At 47.5% G+C, this 7,699-nt stretch overlaps 1 long non-coding RNA gene across 1 annotated transcript in view; it reads left to right on the top strand.

Annotated features, from left to right (window-relative positions):
• The window catches only part of LOC140216010 (uncharacterized), a 302,742-nt gene that overhangs the window by 107,247 nt on the left and 187,796 nt on the right, over window positions 1-7,699 (top strand). The gene's annotated exons all lie outside the window — the stretch shown is intronic.

Here is a 7,699-nt window from a genome sequence, read left to right as displayed (position 1 = left end):
GCGCCTGCTGGCTAACTCTTCAGACTGATGGCGGAAACGACGGCAACCGGGATAGCTCCGCGCGCTACGAAGAAACGCCGCAATCGACGCTACTGTTGTGTTGTAAATTGCCATGAACGTGAAGGACGGAATAACAACGTTCAGTTTTACCGATTTCCATAGCGATCGTATGAAGAAGAAAGGCGAGAGCGCTGGATACGGGCCGTTCAACCTGTTGCGTAATCGGATTACTTGCATTCCCCGCAACAAAGCGGCTCGCATGAGAAAGTGCGACAATTTTGTTCTGTAATTGTGCTGCGTAGCCCTGACGGAGGACCGTGGTAACCAAGCGAAAACTCAAGAATCTCTAGCCGCCACTTCGCTGGTAACAGAAAAAACAACGTTGCGAACCATCCTGCTTATGTGCTATCGATATCTGCACCTTTTAACAGACGTCCGCCTCCGCTTGACTCAACAAGTGGAATGGAGAGATTTGGCAGGTCAGCTTAACCAAACATTTTGGTTCGTTTATGAATTCAAAATCATGTTCTAGAGCATCGTTGTATCGCGAGCTCATCTCTACTTTCGGTATTTTGTATGTTCTGCGCCGATACAACAAACACGCTTCGCAATGTGCTGAGCCTGTTCGACTGCGTTTTTCAAATGTGAGCAATAACATTGCTGTAGCAGCACTGGATGTGTAATTGCGAAGTAACGCACGTCTGTAAAGAAAAATATTTCGCTTTTATTTACATTTATTTGTGAGCGCTTGTTGCTCGAAGGGTCTGCGGCAAGTTCAATTTAAGGTACTGAGCGATGCTGTAGCTCCTGCGAGAAAGAAAGATGCAGCGCGTAGGCACTGTAGGAAGCTTACTTTCGTTATGATCGCACGCAGTTTGCTGCCTCGGAAAACGTTTTCTGTTTGCTACCCTGGAAAAGGCTATGAAAGGATTTACTCCGTAAATAATTGCGAGACAAAACATTACTATAAAATACGTAAAAATATAGGAGATACTTAAGTCTTGTGTTCAGGACATATTCAATATGAACCAATTTGAAATGCTTAGATTTTTATGCTGATATGCCTATAGACAAACCTGATGCTCTCTGTACTTGCGAGTTGCAGCACGCCGAAATAACACTTGAGACTTTATTTTACATTTTACACGTACTTAGCCCTGCTGCGCTTCCTTTCCGTAACGCGGATGGGCGGAAGAAGCTTTCCAGGTCCTTGAATTTTAGGAAACCGTGCCTCAACACAAACGAAAGAGAAGGGTCCATTGTGGCCTATGCACCGTCGCTTGCGGACAGCTCTCCTTGCACTACTTAGTTCGCGCCAAAGCTCCAATGGGGGCGCTCGTGACGGGTTTTTCCGCAGCGCCGCCTGGGCAGAGTCTGAGGTCTATGCGAGTAGCGCGTGGGAGAGCACTAGCATGCGCGTGGGGGTGCGCGCAGATCGGGCGACAAGCCTTGCAGCCATATGGCTGTGATTACATCCCATGCTGGCGGCCACGGCGGCATCCGTTCGCAGAACAGTTCGGACAACAGCAATAGAGGCAGTCATAGGTAGGATTTAGCCTATCGCACTTTAGCTCAACAAAGTGCCCATAGATTTTTCATCCTAACCATAAAGAAGTTTGGCGATAAGGATGGCCAGGCTTGAGGCATTCATCTTCTCCTTGGGAACTGAGCACGTCCACCTCTTCACGCTTAAAATGACAAGATCGATGGCCGTGAGTGTGTTGTTTAAATTCCCTGCCCGAGAATTATCACTGCAGCGGCAAAACGTGTAGACATTTGAATCTACATTTTAATAACTTTTCGTGAAATAGGTTTGCGCTCCGGCAGCTTGAGAGTGGCATGTCTGTCGGTTGTTCCAAGTGTATAGTTACTGAAAAGTGGCTTGATGAACTTCGTAGCTATGAGATGCAAAAGCCTTCTGCGATGAACGGTATCTGTCTTGCCGCATCGCAGAAGTGGTAGTCCCATGAGGAGTTCGACACTCCTTTCCACGCAAACCTTGAGTGGTTTTGAGAATGATTTTCCCTGCGGGAACACGTTGTCGACGAATTTCCTGAGGCATATGAGAAGTTTCACAAGTTCTTGGCTTGGATGCATGAGCCCCTTGCAACCTTGATGTGCGATAAGGCCAAGCAGGGGAGTGTTCGCTTTGGTTCCTTGGAGCATTGCAACGCATTCGGCGCAGGGGATATTTTCGCTTGCCGCTCTCACAATGAATCCTTCGACCATCGCCACGCTGGCGACATCTGCATTTGACGCGCATGGCGTGTTTGAGAGCAACTGTTTTTTAGCCTATTCACCGCCGCGTCTAAAACCTTTTCTGCAGTACGTTTGGTCTTTGTGGGAGTCTGACAGACTGGTGGAAGCTGTGCCGACGAAAACGATGTCGAGCTTCTCACGTTGCTTTGGGCGGAGGAGGCAACGATGCCGGTGTTGAGCATCTTTTCTATTCCACAAACTGCGCTTTTCACATCCAGGGCATCGTTGCAGCCGGAGCTACGCCACAGAAATCCAAACATGGCCTCTATGGGGTCACTGGAAAACTTGCGCATAAGCACAAACTTAAATTTCTTGTCAGAAAGAAGGAACCGAATAGATTCCGCGTTTGAGATCGTTTGAGACTAGCGCATGGTGCGTTTCCTTCCTCAGGAAGTTTGCGCGCGACTTTTAGTTTTCGACTGCTCAGTGTAAGAAAGGAACTTGCCCTCAAGCCAATGCAGCTTTGGGTTATCACTTTCAGAAAGCTGACGAGCATCTGCGTCATTGCGATGGATGTGCTGCTGAAGATTGCTCACGTCCATGCACGTGAACCACTTGTGGAAGGCTTGCATGAACTCAACAGTCGGCCCCACATTTGCAAATTCAACATCGCAGCTGTGACCTGCTTGATCTCTGAGGTATTTGAGTGCTGCAGTTGCTGCAGGAGAAAATAATTGCACGGCCGTCTTCACATTCATTTTTTTTCAATATTCGAAGGGAAAACGTGCTTCCTTGTAAGGAACCTGATTGGCCGCACTGTTGATTGTCTTTGCATCTTGTAGAACATTTTGATGTGCTTGGATGAAATTCCCTTGTTTTCAGCAAATTGCTTGGCCAGGATTTCAGGCCTGGTGTTGTTTATAACGTGGCTCTGATCGAATGCGAAAAATATATCCATTGATGGATCTGTCAGATGCGGTCCACGTGTTTTTGCTTCTCCGGCACTCAGAATTTCCATAGCAGTTACGTTGATTTTGTGGTTTTCGGTTACAACTCTGATGATGTCAAAACCAATGCTGGCTGTTTTGATGACGACGTGACCAATGACCTCGGCGAGCTGGTCTCCAGTGCAACCTTTGGTGAAGAAATAACCAGCAGGGATCTTATATCTTGCTTGCAGGCCACAAAGCAGAAAACACAGCAGTGAATTCGCCAGATCTTCACCTTCAGCTGCAGGAGCAAGGTACTCGAGCCCAGGACCTAGGTCGACATCACCAACGAACGCGTCCCTTTGCTTGTGGTAGGGCAGCTTTTGTTTAATTCTCATCTCGTCAACAACGAGGGTACATACTTTTGACAGTGCTGTGTCCAGATTCTGAAGCTCCGCTTCCAGGCGGCAGCGAACCAACTCGCTAAAACCGACTTCACCGGACGTAGTACTAAGGTATTTTTGTAGCGAAATTCTGCAAGGTAGCTTGAGTAGCTCTTCGCACCGCAAGTATTCGCAAGCTTTTGTTGAGAGGTGTCGCATTACGATGCCATGCCTGATTGTTATTTCCGACCAGCGTGGTGTTTTGTTTTTATAATTTTTACTTGGTCGAGGAGCAGCACTGCTTTTGCCGTCCCCTTCTCGGCGTCAGCCACAACGTCCAGAAATGCAGAGACGTAGCACTCTTCTTTCAATTTTTTAAGTTCTTCTTTGTAGGCGTCTACAGTTCTGCGCAGTTTATCATTTTCTGCTCGCAGCGCACGTTCTTTTCGTTGCCATCGCTTTCTTTCTACAAACACGCTTGACGTGTTTGAGTCCCATTTTGTTTGCGTCTTGAACGAGCGCGCAAAGCCTTAGTTGGTTGCGTTTTCTACTTCTTACGTGGAAACTTCACTGAATCTGTTAGAGCGCTCTGGTCTTCTGTTTGTGCGTTATTGTCCTCCCCTGTAGCAGACTCTGAAAAATGCGCCCATTGTTTTCTGGGTTAACTTGCAAACCACCAGATGGCAAGGAACCAATCGGAATAGTACAGCCAGGGCTCCAATTAGGCGCCGAGTCCTCGTTTAGAGCATCTTTACTCGCTCCTCCTACGACAAACAAAAAGTTGCTCATAGCAGGTCGTTCTTGGTTTCGCTAGACAAGTTCCAAACTGCAGCCGGGACGCTTAAGCTTCGCCTTCAAGAGTGGAACGCGATAACGTTCCCGTCGACCCGCAAGTGGTGTGTAAGACAATGCGCTACGGCGCAGCGATCACTTACGAGGCGCCCCGCATCGGACTTTGCACCCACCAATCACGCGGTGAGCGCCGAGCAACGCAGCGTTGGGCGCGGCAACGAAACGTGCGCCTGAGCAAGCGGAAAGAATCAAAGAACAATCTGTCTCGCAGGGAGAAGCGATCTACGCGAGCCAAACGTCGTGATCCGCACGGACAGCCTAGCCGCAACGCGCCATGAAGACGGACGCGATCATGGGGCTGACGCCTCGATGGGATCGTCCTCTATCTCGCTTCGGAGCACCACGCAGACGCATGACTCCTCGCCAGCAGCACGGCACACATCGCAGGGGACGCTTTCCCACGAGACGCGCTACGGCGCAGCGATCACTTCAGAGGCGTCCCGCATCGGACGCTGCACCCAACGTTTTAGATCTCTCTTGCACGATCGTTTACTTTCTTCGCGCTTTATCTATCGCATCGTATTTGCGGTGTTTATCCTGCATAGTTTAGTGCCTGTTGGCGTAACGCTATCAATAGTTCTTGTGAATAGTTCACGAACCATAAAGGACGATTTAAAATAGCCATGTTCCGTTCTGTTTCTAGAACAGTCACGAAATCCCGCGCTCTGTTACCGACGTACGGAGCACAGCACAGAGAGCAGGGTTTTTCACGTTCACTTTGAGCATTTATTTAAGTGCACACACACAAACACTGAATGCAGACACACCTGGTACGAAACACGGAAGGAATGTCTACAGAAGACGAGCTTTTTATTTGCAATGGTGACTTTTTCTCTGCTTTCCAGCCGGCGATTCACATCTCTCGTGTAGAAGTGCATGCGTGTAATTATGACAAAATTCAGCACCTGGCATGTAAAAGAGGCCATATGCTCTGCACATCCAAGCCGCGCAAGGTTTCTCAATTCCAACTCGTCTAACACCTCCCAAAACATATCCGCGAAAGGTGGGCCTTCTTTCAATGAAATTGAAACTGCTCTGTTTACAATATTTGTAAACTCTAACATCTTTTTGGCAAGGTGCTTTAGGCAGCCTTGCTTGAAGCTCCTGTACACCGTGAGGTATGAGTGACTGCCAACAACTGGCACTGGAGAGCTGATATCCTCTATGCAGGAAGGGCATGTTGTACTCTTGCTGAATTTATGCACCACATAGCCCGAAACGTAGGAGATGGTGTCATCTGCGTCTCCCTTGGAATAAACGTGGTCACTGCCACTGTGCTGGGGCAAGTCATTAGGTTCAGAGGTTAACTCAAGAATTCTGGATTCAATCAGGTCATGCAGGTCATGCAGGTGTGCTTGCTTACAGCGGTGTGCTTCTCTCGATTTCTTCAGTGCGTCTTGAACACCTACAAGCACAGCACTCGGTGCACCCTCCACACTTCCACGAAGACCGGTCTTTATAGCTGTGTACAGACTAAGCAGTCGGAATATTTGTGTAAAATTCACGATTGTCGGATGTGACTCGTCGCCTCCAAATGAGCGCACCAATCCGAAGTGGCGCTGAAAAATATAAAAGGGACTGATGAGTTCTAATGAGCGCCATATTGCCTTAAAATAAAGAAACGAAACTGCACTGATGGCCTCACCTCCAAAGGATCCTGATTGAGCTTGGCTGTCAAGGCATAGTGGGCACATTGGCCTAACAGGTATTGAACAATGTCAAGTATTGACAAAAGTATTACCCACAGCGATTCAGTAGTCAGCTGTGATGCAAAAAGTAGCAATCCCTTCTCGGCAGCATGTCTTTCGGTGGTGTTAAGCAGCTCCAAAAACTGTTCGATGATCTAGAAGTGATCAGACAAAACAAGGAGATTATCAAATGCTTTGGCAAGGACAGCAACTGAACTGAGGTGAATAGCAAAAAATGTCCTTCCAAGCTAACTTTGGTGGTATATTACCTGTATATCTTTGGAGCCGTGCCGAATGCCCCGTGAAGGCAACTTGACATTCAACGCATCAAAGAGATCGTTGACGGCTTTAGTGAATGTCTCGGTGCCTTCCGAGTTTTCCATGCCAGGTAGCTTCGCTTCCCTGTACGTTCGAATTCTAATTGATGTTGATCTGCTGAAGAACTGTTAAAAACACGTCTGTTGAAATTTTCAACGAAACAAACATGATTCATTCACTGACAAATGAAGCATACCTGAGTAGCGAGTTTCACGCTCATTTTACGAAGGTTATGAGGAGCCACATGTGCCCTGCACAGCTTTGGCACAACTCGGAGAAGTCTTTCTCAGTCTCATAAAGTGTGCCATGGTGATTAAAGTAGATCTTGTGATCACCTGATTGGAAGGAAAAAGGCCATTCGGTTGAAATGTCATGTATGAACTTCTCTATAGGTGGCTCTTACCATTCCATAAGCATGCTTCTTTAGGTGGTTTCTTATGCACTTGATGATGTGGGGGACATCACAGATGAAATAAATCTGCTGCGAAGGCTCCATGGGGTGTTCAATACAGTGGCATGGGGAGTCCTACTTTCCAGAGATCCCAAGCTGACTCCACATGGAACAGTTATTGCCAGCTCCATCACTGATGATGGCCAAAACTGAAGCACCATTTTTATGAAGTACAATAACAGCACTGATAACTAGCTCTGAGATAACTTTTCCAGGTGCTGCACCTTTAGTAGCAAATGTCGCTATAGGTTGCACCCAGTTTTCAAAAAGTGGAACAAACATGAGTACTAGCCCATGATCAGCGAGCTGGTCTTCATTTGTGACGCAGACATCCCCGTAGTCAACAAATCTGTCCATTTTGTATGAAGCCTTGTTGAATGAAATGGCCTGCTTCAGTTTAATCTCATCGACAAGCAGCACACCACGTCTCTTTAAGTGACTCTTGTCATAGAAATGATCCCTGATGCACTGCAGTGCTGCTTCATTGTACCCATATTTGCATGGGATCCCACTGATGATTTGGCGCAGTCGAGCTTTTGTGGGAAGTGGCAGCAGTTGCATATCTGAAATCAAACTGTACGTCTTTGAACTTGAGATTTGTAGCAGGAGGCACGTCATCAGCCACTCCTGATCATAGCGCCTCCCAAGCTTTGACCTTTTCGCTGCCATTAAGGCAGTCTTGAATGCCAACTGCTGCTTTTGTGGAAGCATATGAATAACTTCATCAATTTTGGCGTCACTGAGTGAACGCAGTTGTTCTTTCATGGCAAGAACCTCTTCCTTTACCTTTTCCCTTTTCAAAGTGGCACGAATTACTTTCCTCCTCAGTGATTTCACTTGGATGCCCTTCGGCCTCGGTTTCGTGGCTTGCTTCTTCGC

This window comes from Dermacentor andersoni, chromosome 2 (genome assembly GCF_023375885.2).
Source record: "Dermacentor andersoni chromosome 2, qqDerAnde1_hic_scaffold, whole genome shotgun sequence".
NCBI classification, from domain to species: Eukaryota; Metazoa; Arthropoda; class Arachnida; order Ixodida; family Ixodidae; genus Dermacentor; species Dermacentor andersoni.
Note: the sequence above shows the minus strand (reverse complement) of the source record. Positions and strands in the feature narration are given on the sequence as shown.